Here is a 15,113-nt window from a genome sequence, read left to right on the forward strand (position 1 = left end):
TACCATCCTTGCACTCCTGGGATAAATCCCATTCAGTCATGATGAATGATCCTTTTGATGTGTTTCTGAATTCAGTTTGCTAATAGTTTTTTGAGGATTTTTCCATCTATGTTCATCAGGGATAGTGGTCTATAAATTTCTTTTTTGAGGTGTCTTTGTCCACTTTTGGTGCTGGCCTCATAGAATGAGTTTGGAAGTATTCTATCTTCCTCTACTTTTTGGAATACTTTAGCAAGGATGGGTATTATCTCTTCTTTAAGTGTTTGGTAGAATTTATATGTGAAGCCATCTGTTACTGGTGGAATTTTATTTTAGGGGAGTTTTTTGATTACCAGTTCAATTTTATTGCTGATAGTCGGTCTCTTCAGATTTTCTGTTTCTTCCTGGGTCAGTCTTGCTATATTTATTGTATGTTGTCTTTAACAATAAAGTAAGCTACAGAAAAGACAGTTTTTTCAAATTTTTGCATATCTCAAAAAAAATTTCCAATATGTTTATTCAAAAAACAAAAAAAAAACACAACATGCAAGTGGACCTGCATAGTTCAAACCTGTATTGTTCAACAATCAGTGTATTGTTAAATATTTTTAAGATTTGAGGTCAGAAAAGACTATAGGACAAAATACTTCCAGTGAACCTTAAAGAGGACACATCTTTGTTCTAAGGAAGCTATTCAAGCAGAAGAGGAAATTAAGCAAAGAATATAAATGTTCAGGGAAATATGAGCTTGGAAGATAAGCTTGCTTTAGACTTTGAAGAGTCTTGACTAAAGAATGTGTATTTATCCTCTGAGAAGTTTCCTAACCTATGTTTTTTTTCTCTTATCTTTCTACAAGCATTCTCATGTTTGTAATAAAGACAAGTACATCTTAAAAGCTGGAAATGTGAAGAGAACAGAAGCAGAGTAGCAGAAACAGTGTTTTTTTTTTCTCAAAGATAAAAGTAAAAAGACCAAAAGGGAAAATGATGGTTTTGTGTGTGTGCCTGTGCATGCCTGATAGAAAGAGGGAGAGGTTTAGGGAATGAGAATTTTTAGGTGTTGATGAAGACGAAAAGCAGATATTTTCATGTGCATATAGGAGTGAGTGAGATGATTGTATGTGAAGTGAAAGATTTGCACTTCTGTTTTAATATTTTGGAGAATAAGCAATTCTAGACAATGGCAAGGTCCAGATTGCACATAATAGCTTGGAAAAATGAACTAGGATCAAAAGGCATTGAAGGGAAGAGTTCAAGGTGAGAATAAAAACTAGAATGGATAATAGAAGGTAAAATCACCTGGGATGAAAGCAGAGTTAGGAAAGGACTGGGAGCATTTGACCTTGAAGTTCTCAAGAGAAACAACTGTGTAATCAGACAGAAGACCAATAAACATATATATATATATATATATATATATAAAGCTTGTGTAGTAGACTTTAAAGAGAAATGGGGTATTTGAGAGAAGGTAGTGAAAACAGTATTAAGCAAAAGCAATTTGTAGGCACAATGATGTTTAATCTGTTAACCGACTCAGAAATGTATATGTGAGTTGCGTGGATATGGATATATTGGATAGGAATCTATAGGCGTATTTAGGAAATTAAAGAATTTCATCAGAAGGCTTAATGGATATTGTTAAGATATTGTATATCTGAAAATGAGAAGCATAATTAAGGAATCAATGAATTTGAATGGAAATGGCATGGATAATAGCCAATAAAGGGTTGTACTATTAGCAGTGATTATGCAATAAAGAGAAAAGGGGAAGGGAGTAGAAAGGAGTGTTGGTGGGGGGCAGGGGCAGTGTGTATCAGTCAGATCTCAGTGCAGATATCAGCAACTACTTAAAACAGCAATTTACAAAGCTTTTGCAAGGACTTGTGAAGTGGAAGTCCAGGGTCACCTGTCATTGTCCAGTCATGCCAGCCTAGCTGAGATGCAGAGCTCAGGGAGCTTCAGGAAGCCGAAACCACTGTTGACAGCACAGCTGCCCAGAGCTCCAAGTGGCTACAAAGGAGAACCCCACCTTGTATGTGGAGCCTCTGTGTCAGCCACCATCCCTGCCAGAAGAAGGTGCCCTCAGTCTCTCTTGTGCCTTCCAAATTTTACAAACATGCATCTCATTGGCAGAACTTAGAACAAATCCCAAACTGGTGGTAAGGGAAGGTAGGAAATGCAGTTTCCAGGATTCAGGTTCCTTAGTTAAATAGAAGAACATAGAAGGAGGTGGGAATTGGAAGCTGATAGACAAGCACAAGCAACTTATGAAAATGAGAGGTAAAATAATAAATAAGTCATAGAATAAACCAGAATTGCAGTCTTAAATAAAACTTTGTAATTCTTTTGTTGGCCATGCAATGTCCAGGTCCAGATGACTGTGGTAGTCCCAAAACATGGAACTGAAAAAATGGCAAGACCTCAGACATTGTTTTCTTAAATATTACCTGCCTCATGCAGACCACGGGAAAGTGCCAGGGAAGAGTGCAATGCAGTGCTTGTAGTACTGACCATATAATTCCCAAGCCCAGGTGTGAAAATCAACCACGTGTTTTAGAGCAGTGGTTCTCCAGCTATGGTGCGTAGACCGGTAACAGCAGCAGCCCCTGTGGACAGGTTAGAAAGACAATTTCTCAGGACCTACCGAGACCTACTACACCAGACATTGTGGATGTGGGACCCAGCATGTGTTTTGACAAGCCCTCTAGGTAATTCTGACGCATGTTACAATCTGAGAGCCACTCTTTTAAGTAAAAGAGTTGTGGTTATAGGCCTATATTAAGTGTTAAAGTTCCAGTACGCCCTTAAAAGTGAGATATGCACCTAATCTGGTGAGATTACACTGAAATAAGGCATGATCTTTAAATAGCATAGTACATTTTATAAATATATACAAATGCCATATCTGGATTTTCTGATTAAACTGTTTTAAGAAGCATAAACAGTATCATTTGAGAAATTATTTCTTGACTTCATTTAATAGAGGCCAAGCTATACCTCTTGGTATTCAATATAATAATAGCTGACACTAAATAGCACATAGTATGTGACAAGCCTCCATCTGAGCACCATACCTATACTGACTTAACACTTACCCACGGGATAACTGTCATAATCAGCACTTTTTTATAGATGAGGAAATGAAGACATGTGACAGATTTAACACCTAACTAGTTTGACCCCAGAGTCTGCTACTTGGCACTAACCATAATGTTTCAGTAAGAAAATAGTACTGCCAGAATATTTTCACACTCCACACATTTTAAAATAAAAATTCATTTCCTTTTTTACATACTCAATTAGAAAATCATAACTTTCTATAAAAATGACAGAAATTTTAACATGGATATTTTCTTTCTTAGTTCTTTTAATATTAGTTAAATACTTCTTATAATGTTAGTTCTCATAATATTGCTGTATGGTATTCCCAGGTTAAAACTGGCTTTGAAATCATGCTGCACTAAATAATACTTGCTTTAAATGAGCCACTTGCAGTTGTGGTATCTAATTTCCAGTTGAAAACACGGTGTTAAATAGAAGCAAAAAAGAAGCACAAAGCAAACAAAACAAGTTAGTTCAATACAAGCTGCTTTTCCTTACTGTGGAGTTTACTTTCTCTTGAAGTAATGAGCCATTTTGTTGTCCTGGTTTGGAATAAAGTTTTAAGACTCAGTAAGTCAATAATCCTCTTAAAAGAGAGAATGAGTCTTTCAATGTAACCAATTTCAGAGTTATCAGTAGTGCCTATTTATAAATTATTGCTAACAATATATGATCACATATCTGAACTGTATCTACTTCAATTTTATTTTTCTGTTATCTGCTGTGTGGACAGCTTTCTGAAAATGGAAATTTTATAAAACTTGTTTATTAAAATGTCTAGTTTAGGTATTTATGCATTATTTTAGATAAACCACAACTCTGAATAAGACTTGAGAGCACCATTTTTTAAAGCCAAGGAAGTAAAGTAATATATGTTCATGGTAGTGAAAATGAAGCCACCATCAGTTCTGTTAGGGAAATAATACATAAACGTGTTAATTGCTTTCAGAAACTGAGACATCTGTGCCTCAGGTAGCTAGATTCTAATTTAATGGTGTTGCTTAAACTGTAATTAATTATTCAAACACACAAAAAATAATTACTCAAATATTTGTATAGTAATGATTTCCCCCAGCCTGTATGTAGAGGAGTACCCTTTTTTTCAACATTTGATTTTATTTATTACTGAAAATGATGGTATTTTCAAGCTATTTCTAAAAGATTTAACTATTAGTGACAACTAAAAAAGAAAAGAAAGAAAAATTACTTGTTAAGCACTAAAGATTATTATTATAAGAATTGTTCAACACCAGAGAGAGCTTTCAAAGTTAAAGATCATGAAATATATATATATATATATAGATTTGGTAAACCAGGTTAACATTAAGTGTCTTAGAGTCACACCATGCCTCAGCCAGTATTTACAATGTATTCCAGAATTTCATTTTTATCCTTGCTTGTGTAAGTAATTTTTTTAAGGGTTAGGTTTTAAGGAGCGTTTTTAAAAGTATACAGTTGCCACTGTCTTCACCCTAAGAGAAAAAGAAGATTAGATTTAGCTGAGAGCAAATATTTTCCTATTATGTTCTTAGCAATAATAGGGCAAGATGGTTTTACATGGTCTTTGCATTTGTGATCTATAAATAATGTATACAGTTTTCAGATGAATATTGATAATCTATGACATGATATTGCAGGGACATGTGAAGGTTATGCAGAGTATGGGAAAAGTTCATAATCATCTCATCATCTAACAGATGCATGGGTTCTTTGTAGATACTTTCCATTAATATGCATAGTTTATGTGGTTTTGTCATTACATTGTCTACCGGAATAATAGAAAATCTTTCCTTTTTAATTCATAGTTGTCACACAGTTTCTTTTTAAAAACTGGATTATTTTAGAAAAGGAATTACTACATGGTTTATCTACTATAATATGAGTATCACACGTGCCAGTGTCATACATGCCAGGTAGATAAAAATGTATTCAGCTCGTAACTATTTTGACATTGAGTTTGTAAAATGAAACAAACAAACTGTATGTTCCCTTCTGAAGTAGGTAGGTCTGGATGGAGTTACATCATTTGTGTATATTTATATATTAAACATTTTTACAAAATAGAATTGAAGCCCACATTAAGTAAGGACTTTGTGCTCTCCCATGGATAAGAATTGACATGTGTTTTGTCTATGCAAGCTTATGACCTTTATTGGCAGTGGTCTTAACTCTTTCAAGGTTGGGACAGTACATGCAGAGAAAGTGTCACATTCACTGATAGCTGAAAATCAGTTCAAAGTCTCAAAAGTTAAATTGTACCACATCCACAACAACAACAAAGAATAGGAAGTAAAATAAGTGACCAATATTGGTGAGGCAAGCAGGGCTCCGTGGGCAGTGAAAATCAAGTGAGATATAAATGGACCACTTTCGTTCCATTGATTTTTCTCTTTTGCTTGCTTCTGGAGCTGGGCTCATTTGCCCAATTATTCTAATTCCTTCCTTCCTTTCTTTCCCCTGTCCTTTCTTACATGATATCAGAGAACATATCACTTAATAATGAGGGTTTCTACAAAGGAAAGCCCTGTAACACCTGAATTTCAATCACCAATCCTGACCACCTCCCAAATTCTGGGCATATATTGAACTGCCAAACTGATACCTCCATTTGGATATAGATGTAACCATCTAAAATTTATGGGGGTCAAAAGAAAACACTCAAGGTTCTCCTTTGATCTTATTCCTCCTTACATTCCACCTCAATAAATGACAATTGGTTTTTAAGCCAAAAATTCTAGAAGACTCCTTTGCTTTTTTTTTTCCCCTCACCCCAGCATCAGTAAGCAGGGAATCTTGTTTGCTCTGCCTTTGAAAGGCATTCTAAGTCCTTCTGCTTATGTTTATTTCTACTATGACCACCTTAATCCAAGTTAACATCATTTCTTGTTTCTACAGTCACTTTCTGACTGATCATCTATTTTCCACTATTGCTTCCCTCAAAATCCAATCTCCATAGGGCAGGGGAATAATATTTTAAAAACACAAATCAAAGCAGATAAGCCTTCTACATAAACTCTCTATCTGAAATTCTCCAGTGGCTTATTTATTATCATATAAATCCAAACTTCTTGCCATGGCTTAAAGGGCCCTATTATTCTGCTCTGTCCTTTATTGCTTCTCTGACTTCCAAATACTTTCCCTTCTGTCTGTGCCACCACTTTCCTGTCACACTGCCCTGATTTCTAAATTTGCTTATGCTTTACAACTTTGCATTTGCAGTTCTGTCTGCCAAGGATGCTTTTCTCCAGATCATTTTGTCATCTGAGTATCACCTCAAATTATATAGTTTATTGTTTCACATTTGTCCATATCTGAAATTATGTTATCAGATTATTTAATTGCTTGTTTATGGTCCTAATGATACCAGGTTTTTGTTCACCGAGTCGAAAAATGAACTTCGCAAATGCTCAAGGTAGGCAAGCAGGAGAAAAGGCTTTTATTTAGAGAAAGTGAACCTACAGAATTCCCAGCATGTGCCGGAAGGGGCAAGAGTGCCCACATCTGGACTTTGTCTGTATCTCAGATCTGAGGTATTCCATTTTCTATTGGTTCCCACCTGGATGCTACCCATTTGTTTTAACCAATCTCATTGAAGGTCGCCTATATTTCTTAAGCTGACATGTTTATCTCAAAGTGTCCATGTGGCATTAACTGTTAGTAGAACATTAGCTTAGCAGGGAGTTTCCATAAGAACTTCCTGGTATATTGTTCCATTGTTCCAACCACAATCATCCTGTTTTTGTCCTTTCTGTTGGCCCTTATCCTGCTCTAACTACACAGGGGCTGCCCCCTGTCTTTTCCCTGTCTCACTATCTAGGGTATAAAGTCAATGACATAAAATATCCACTGTATCTATATATTATTGTATCTATATAGTATTCTTTCTATCAATTGATGAGTCATAATTTATCAAAAGGATTTGGTTTATGTGGTTATGAAGGCTAAGAAGTCCCATCATCTGAAATCAGCAAGCTGAAGACCCAGGAAAGCTAACGGTATAGTTCCCGCCAAGTACAAGTCTGAAGACAGCATTCTCCCTTAGCCTTGTGTTAGGTTCAAGCGTTCAACTGAGTGGATGAGGCCCACTCCCAGGGAGAACAATCTGCTTTATTCAGTTTACAATTCAAATGTTAATCTCACCTGGAAACACCCTAACAGACACATGTAAGAAAAGTGTTTAACCAAATAGCTGGGCACCCCATTGCCCATTCAAGTTGACAAATAAAATTAACCATCTCAGTGACTATCTTGAGAATGTGAATAAACATGAGATTTAACATTTCACTGAAAGCTAGACCTTTCTGGCAAAGCTAATGAATAAGAGTTTCTTTCAGCACAAGCCAAGTCAGCACTAGTGTATTATGTTATAATTACCTTCAACTGTTGTTTTTTTTCCCCAACATTTGTCCATTGTATCAGTTAAGAAAAACTGAAATTAAAATAAGTATTTAAACACAAATTGTATGAGAATAGACCAGGAATGTATTCTCTCATGTTTCACTTTTTGTGGAAGAATTGTGTAAAACAGATGTTTCCTGTAAAGAAATATGAGATTTCTTTTTATTTTTTTTTCTTCCCAAAATAGTTGATAAAATACAACTACTTTAAAAGATAAAATAACAATAAATGTAGTCTTATCATTTTACCCCACATTTGAAGGAAAGAAAAGTTCAACTAGGTTAACATTTTGTTTAATAGGAATGCAAGGCATTGCCTTAAATTTTCCTTTCTAATGTATTTTTTTGGTGTATCAGCTAACTTTAATTTTGCTAGGCTAACTTAATCTGGCATAATATGCATATCTACATTCTGGAAGCTATTTCCCTTGATTCATCATTTCTTACACTCCCAGATCATCAAAAACATCTTACCTTAGCAACCCCAATATTGGTTTAAGGATTTAGTAATCTCGTTTAATTTGCACATTTTCACACATCACATACTTTCCTTTTTGGTAATGGAGGGCAGCCAGAATTTAATTAGATCACAGAGTTCACACCACAGGATATACAGTGTTTTAATTAGTAGCATATATTGTTTCAGATGGTTACCCAGACACAACCATTAACATTATGAACAAATCACACAGAAGCCCAAAGTGTTACTAGAAGCATGTTTATTTATTTTTCATTGTTTTTATTTATAAAAACACATCTGCTTTCTAAGTTATTAGGAGGATATAAAAAGAATGTTACTTAAATGTCTTCTACCACTAATATTAAAGTGGAAAATACAATTACATGGTGAAATATATGTGTTCACTAGGATTTATTTTCAACTGCAGAATGCAAGGCAAAATTCTGTCACTCCCTTCTAAGCTAGATTGTTTTTTGTGGTTTCAGTGAGGCATCATGCATAATTTATCCTTAATGCTATATAAAAAGTCTCACATACACAGGAATAATTTGAATTTTTCATTCTTATTTCAAGAAATAAACAAGGATAGTTTTGGTTCATATAAAAATGTCCATGTAATTTTCAACTCAATGAATGTCTTGCTTCTGTGATCATCTTTTTAGTTGGTTACATTGTAGAATTATTCAAAAGTTCATTTTTGCATCTAAACTACCACATTTTAACATTTCACTTTATAAAAGGAAAAAAAGGATAGGGTGGGGTTGGAGTGGGAGGGCTTATGTTTGAAGCCCTTAAACATTTCTGTAACTAAAATAAAAAGAATAAAGCAATAAAAGGAAGCTAGTTGAGATGCAATGTATTTATGGAAATTTCAAGTCTCCATCTACAGTTGTAAAATGCGGAAATTTTTTAAATTTTTTTATTGTAAAATATTTTAATATTTTACATGTCTCAACTTGAAATTAATTGCAAAATATTAAAATACAAATGGTTTAAGAACAGTGTTACATAGGAAAGACTATAATAATGTAATTGATCTTTGGAGCATTATTTTAAATGCTTCTCAAACTGTAATGGTTTATATCTGTATTTTCTTTATTTTTGGTCTGTTGTTTATTAGTTATTTGAGAGTGGACATATTTAAATTATTATTTTCTGAGCTTTTTTTTGGCTTGTTTATTTGTTTAAGGGCAGAGGGTAGAAAAATGTTTATGAAAAACAGAAATCCATAACAGAAATAGGAGCATCACTACCAACCTTTCATATATGATTAATTTTCTTTCTTTTTTTTTTTATTTTGATAGAGAAGTATTTGAGATACTATCTCCAAGCATAGAGAACTATCAGTTCAAGTTATTTCCAGAGTGGATAGGAAAAGATGAGACATTAAAACAAAAATCCTTTTATTTTTATTATTTCAATTGCTTGGATTATATTTGAAGGATTAAAGTGCTTTATGTTTTTGTTTTGTTTTGGTTTTGATTTCTCAAACATAGAGATATTTTTCTTAACAGAAAAGAGTTATTGCATGCTATTTCTTTTCAGTGTTTGCTTTCATTTGATGTAACTTGTTTATGAATGACAAGAAAACTAAATAGCAAATTTATTTTTCAATGATTCTTCTAAGCCTCAAATTTATCAGTTTCCCTTTTACAAGCAGATACCATTAATAAAAGCTTCCATTTGAAGGTAAGAGTTCCCCTACCCCATCTTAATACTTAAATACATCCCCTCTTTATTCAAGAGAACAATGTTTTAGGGAACCTGCAACTTAGTTTCAACCCTGGGAAGAAAAAAAAAAACTAAACTAAAATGTCCATTTGTAAAATCTTTGTCACTATTTCACTATATTTCAAAGTTTGAGAAAAAAAATAGTGTTACACTGTGAGGTGTACCTTTGCCATTTTTCAAGTAGCAGAAAAACAATACAACTGTTAATGTAGCTTGGCTGTTGAGTCAACTGTTACAAAACTTACATACAGTTAGGTAAATTTTTGTTTTTTAATTTTCTTTCTGTTATAATCTAAGGAATATGTCACACTTTATTAAAGGTAAATACTAACTGAGATGCCAGCCTTATTTAGAGAACATTTGAATCAATTTTCAATAGTAATTAGAAGAGATCACAATCAATCTTGTTTGAAATACTGTGGGACTAAAGGTTTTTCTTTAGATATGCTGTTCTATCCAAATTTCATCCCCAAATAAGCATAGCAACAATCTATGATTTTTCATGAACATATTAGAAACTCAATAAATTACAAAAGAATACACCATTTTATCCATCATGAATCTACTTCTTAATTTCATTTCATTTTACTTTATTAAGGTATTATTGACAAACAAGATTGTATATATTTAGATTATACAATCTTATTTTTTTAAGATGTACAATGTAATAATTTATTATACTTGCACATTCTGAAGTGCAACTATTTCTTCACACACTTTTTTTTTTTTTAGTGAGAACACTTAAGACCATTCTCAGCAAATTTCAAGTGTATATCCGTTCTTCATAAAAATATGTCTGGGTTTTCCTAGAGTATATCAAGGTATAACCTCTCTACATAGTGACTTTTCATGAAGGGAAATTCAGAAACAATGTAAGGAGGGAATCTGAACAGATCCAGGAGATAGTTAATTCTTTGTAACTCCCTAGTCTCACTTTTACTTGCTTTGTCCTTTCCCTTCAAACACCTTTCCAGTAATGCCTTTTGTTTGTTTGATCCCTAAAGGAGTGTGTTCTAATCCTTATCCTTAACTTAGCTGGGTATGTTTAAACCATCATTGTTGTGCTATTAAATAAATTGTAAGCAAATTGTTAAATTTATTTTTGCTGTAACTGGGTATGTGTATACCCTTACTTTGACCTTTATTAAATGAAACATGTTGCTGAATGGATTCTATGATATGGTGAAAGCATAGCACAACTTACAGTGAATAGGAGGAAAATGGAAGAGCAATATTGTGTCTACGGGAATGTGAAAGGCTTTAAGTCTTTAGAGAATAGAAAAGAACAGTTCTTTGCTGAAGATCAATTAAGAGAAAGTGTGGATGCTTGGATAGAAACCAGGAAAAGTTGTTTTGGTATACTAGTTTTTGCACTATATGCATTGCTGACTTATCTAGTATTGCTTTGAACATTTAAAGCCATCAAGAGTGCTATCAAAAATATTGATCATGTATACATTAAACGGAGCCCAAGCATCACTGACATGTGTAAAGGACTACTCACAAAGCAGACGGCATTATGAGTATATGATCTGACATTTTCCTCATGATCTGACATTTTCCTTGTGATGTGAGGGCTATGAAATGCTTCTGGTGAATAAAATGTAGCATTTCTGACAGTTGAGGATACTCCATTTGTAGATGTTAGCTCCCTTAACTGCTAGTCTTGGGCTCTGGTGATGATCTTCTTGCCCTAATCTGAATTCCATGCATTCCATTTCCAAAACTGCATCCCCTTTGGATAGATATGTACACATCTGAAAGTATGTATTAACACCAAGAGATTTTACACCATGGCACTGGATGTGTCTTGAATAGTTCCTTTTTGCTATGCTGTGGCCTCTCCATTTTTTTTTGGTGAACCATTTCATTTCATAATGATTGACAAAATGTAAACAATTGACAGTGCTGACCCTAAAGTCATAAAGGGAGAGAATATCATGCTGGATATTAAAATTTTTGGGGTGCCTAAAAGTATTTTGAGGAAATGTTCCAGAAATAGTAGGTAAAGATTCGTAAGCAATCAGGAGTCAATGAAAGTTGTCTATCATTAGAAAGGACATCATAAACACAGCACTAGATTGGAGAGATTTGCAAACATTTTCATAGACATTATCTGCAAACAGTGTTGTCTTGCCCTACTACAGCCTCAGGGGATTTTCAGAAAGTGGAAGAATAACAACCTATGTCTGGTATGCCACACATTTCCATAGTGGCCTATGCTTTAACAACTTGTTCAGTCATTACAACTTTCATAAAATGTATCCCTGCTGTTGCATGAACATTCATATATTTAAAAGCGTGCATGAACAAAGAGTTTGAAAATTACTGGCCTAGGACATTCAAATTAGCATTAGCCTATTTTACAAGGAATGTTAATAAAACATTGAGTGGAATGGGATAAAGATAATTAGCCCACAGTAATGTATAGCTAGGTTCATCGCATTAAAAATGTAAGAAAAATATTTGGAAAGTCTGTTTTTTTAAAACATATAATCAAGCAAGTGTTTAAAATATAATTTAGGAAAATTGTTTTTTTGTTCTGTCTAGAAATGGGTTATGTAAAGCTTACTTTCTGATAAAATGGAAAAACATTAATGAAAAGCAATTTAGATCATTTAGTGCAGTCAAAAAATGGTAATTTCTTTGGTTATAGGCTCAGATCCTGTGGAAAGGTGGTCAGCCCAACTTTTTTACGACACTTTAGTTCTCATTCTCATCCTGGAGTTCTCAGATCTTACCCTAGCATGTTCTCCCCCACCCACCACCATCTTTCTCAAAGTGAAAAATTTTGATTTCCTCCATCCTTCTTACCTGACTGCTCTATTCTAATTCTACTCCTACCTGTCCAGACATTGGAGTGCATGTGGCTATGTTGTTGGCTTGGTACTTCTTTTCCTTCTAATGGCAAGGCTGATACCTGTTATTGCATCTATTTAAAACAAAGTAAAAAACAAAAATCTTCAAGTAGGCTACTGGTGATTCTGTAAAAAACTGTGTGTCTGTTTGTGTGTGTATGTGTTCAAGTGAGATCCTAGACAGATTTCATTAAATAGAAAGAAAAAAGGGTGCAATATATATCTGCTCGGTAGTATATTGATATTTACAGAAAATCCTTATAAAAATGTAATGACCCTAAAGGTGGATATTGATTTTCCTTTCTTCTCAGATAATATTTCATTTGTGATATTGACTTGCTGCAAATGAATGTTTGCTTAAAATACAGTGTTACATGTTATTGAGCAATCTTACACAAAAGACTTGTGGCCCTTTAGACTCTGCAAGAAACAAAGTAGCTTATAGCTAGCAAAGGAATATAAAACCAAAGCCAATCCCTCTTTTCTCTTTTTGGGGGAGAATTTCATAACATCCTTGTATTCCACTCTGTAATTCAGTTTTTATGCCAGCTCCTTGGAGATAGGTGAGATTCCATAGGTTAAGGGCACAGTCTTCCAAAACACTATCCTCACTTCATACATCAGCTTTCGAGGCTCTGAAGCCACCCACACCTCTAATGAACTGGCTGCAAAGTGGGAGTTCCTATTACCTTTCAGATTTGATAATTTGATAAATCAACTCACAAAATTCAGGAAAGTGTTGCATTTACAATTATAGGTTTATTATAAAGGATCTAAATTAGGACCTGTCAAAAGAAAAGACCCATTGTGTGAGGTCTGGGAGAGTCCTAAATGTAGAACTTCTGGGTCCTTCCCAGTCAGGACATCGCACCTTCCCAGAGAGCAGTGTGTACCACTAACTGGGAGGCTCACTGGAACTTTGAGTGCATGTCAGTGGGACTTACTACATTCCCATGATTGATCAAATCTTTGACCATGTGATCAAACTATCTCTAACTTCCTTTCCCCTCCCAGGCAGTTGGGGTGATATCGCTTATTTAAAATCCTCAGCCCTCTGCTCACATGCTTGGTGTCACTAGCCTGACCAGCCACCATCCTGAAACTGTCATCTCAGAGCTTACTTGGAATCACTTCATTAGCATAAACTCAAGTTTGGTTCAAGGGACACACTCACCGTAAATGACAAAGACACTTAGACCATTTTGGAAATTCCAAGGTTTCAGGCTCTTCCTCACAGGCACCATTTTAACTACAACATTGACCTTACCTGTTGCCATTGTGCTTAATTTCTGCTACTGTGCTTTCACTCACCACTTCCAGCACAGTGGCCTTCCATGGCCACCCCTGAAGGCCATGACTATCTCAAGCTCTCTCCTTTCTAGCTCTGGTCAATCTCACTGCTCCCCACCCCTCCATCCCCAACTTGGACCTACTGTCACATGATCAGTATTTAAAAGCCCAGGCCTTCCTTAGACTCTGGACTGGTTCTATCTTTAGTTGAGAAAAGTCATATTTTAGTAGCTTAATGTTAATTATATTAACATTTTCATTATCAAATCAAATTTCTGCTTATTTTACCCAGAATTTGAGATCTCCATCTACCTGGGACAGAATAAATTAGTGCCTTATAGTGCCTTCCAGGCTTCCTTGATTTCATTATTTGCATCAGGCTTAACCATAGGACTCTACAACATTCTTACCTCTTTTTGGGGGGTTTGGGGGTGGAATTTCATAACATCTTTGTATTCCAAATCCAATTCCAGTATTAGGACTCAAGAGCATTCAACTTGAAGGGATCACTTTTGAAACAGACATGCCTCTGTGTAACAATTTCTGACTTGATTAACTGATAGTAAAAAGCCATACTTAATGCTTTTCACTATCATACTCTATTCAGCAAAATGTTCTGAAAGCTTAGGAATCAAGCCTTAAGTTATCTGGAGAAGCATTCTGCTTTTGGAAAGGCCTATCAGAATTACAATGTTTTTTTTTCTTCTTGCCAAACAATTACTAGATATTTTTGCTGTTTTTACTAAGTGAAGACCTTTCAACACAGATTTTATTTTTTCCCTAATAGTAGACAGTGTTAGGGCAATATGTTCCACAATGCAATGACAGAAAGGTTAGCATACTTACTTCATTCTTTCCTTAAACATATGCCTGTAACATATGTGCAGTGATTATCAGAATTTGTGGTAGAGGCAAATCTGATCTTGATGTACTTTCTTGCCTTTAAGTTCATTTCTTTTATGCAATGTAGCTGTGTATATTTCTGGTAAATACGTCTAAAATTTAATCTATAAAACCATGAATTTACATCCAAACAGTGTGACTGACTGGTGTATGGGTCTTAAAGCCAGTGCCATATGTTTATGTAGTGAATTTAGCATATGTATTAGTGGCACTACATAAAAATACTGGTTACTATTTAAAATAAATGCAGAAATGCAGATGGACATTGTTCCAATAAATCTGCATTTTAACAATAATGCAGAAACACATTTATTTTATGAAAGCATGGATTGTCATTCTATATCTTACTCACTTTCTCTTTTCTTCATCAACTATAATACTCATGCGTATTCT

At 34.5% G+C, this 15,113-nt stretch overlaps 1 protein-coding gene and 1 long non-coding RNA gene across 5 annotated transcripts in view; one reads left to right on the forward strand and one right to left on the reverse strand.

Moving 5' to 3' along the window:
* Nucleotides 1–15,113, forward strand: part of CCSER1 (coiled-coil serine rich protein 1) — a 1,396,684-nt gene that overhangs the window by 1,131,434 nt on the left and 250,137 nt on the right. The window lies entirely within an intron of this gene.
* LOC130683809 (uncharacterized) overlaps nt 1–15,113 on the reverse strand; it is a 52,447-nt gene that overhangs the window by 7,523 nt on the left and 29,811 nt on the right. The window contains exon 3 of the long non-coding RNA XR_008997800.1: nt 2,528–2,585. This is a non-coding gene — a long non-coding RNA (uncharacterized LOC130683809). The remainder of the gene's footprint in view (nt 1–2,527; nt 2,586–15,113) is intronic.

The sequence above is a fragment of the Manis pentadactyla genome, chromosome 5, assembly GCF_030020395.1.
Source record: "Manis pentadactyla isolate mManPen7 chromosome 5, mManPen7.hap1, whole genome shotgun sequence".
NCBI classification, from domain to species: Eukaryota; Metazoa; Chordata; class Mammalia; order Pholidota; family Manidae; genus Manis; species Manis pentadactyla.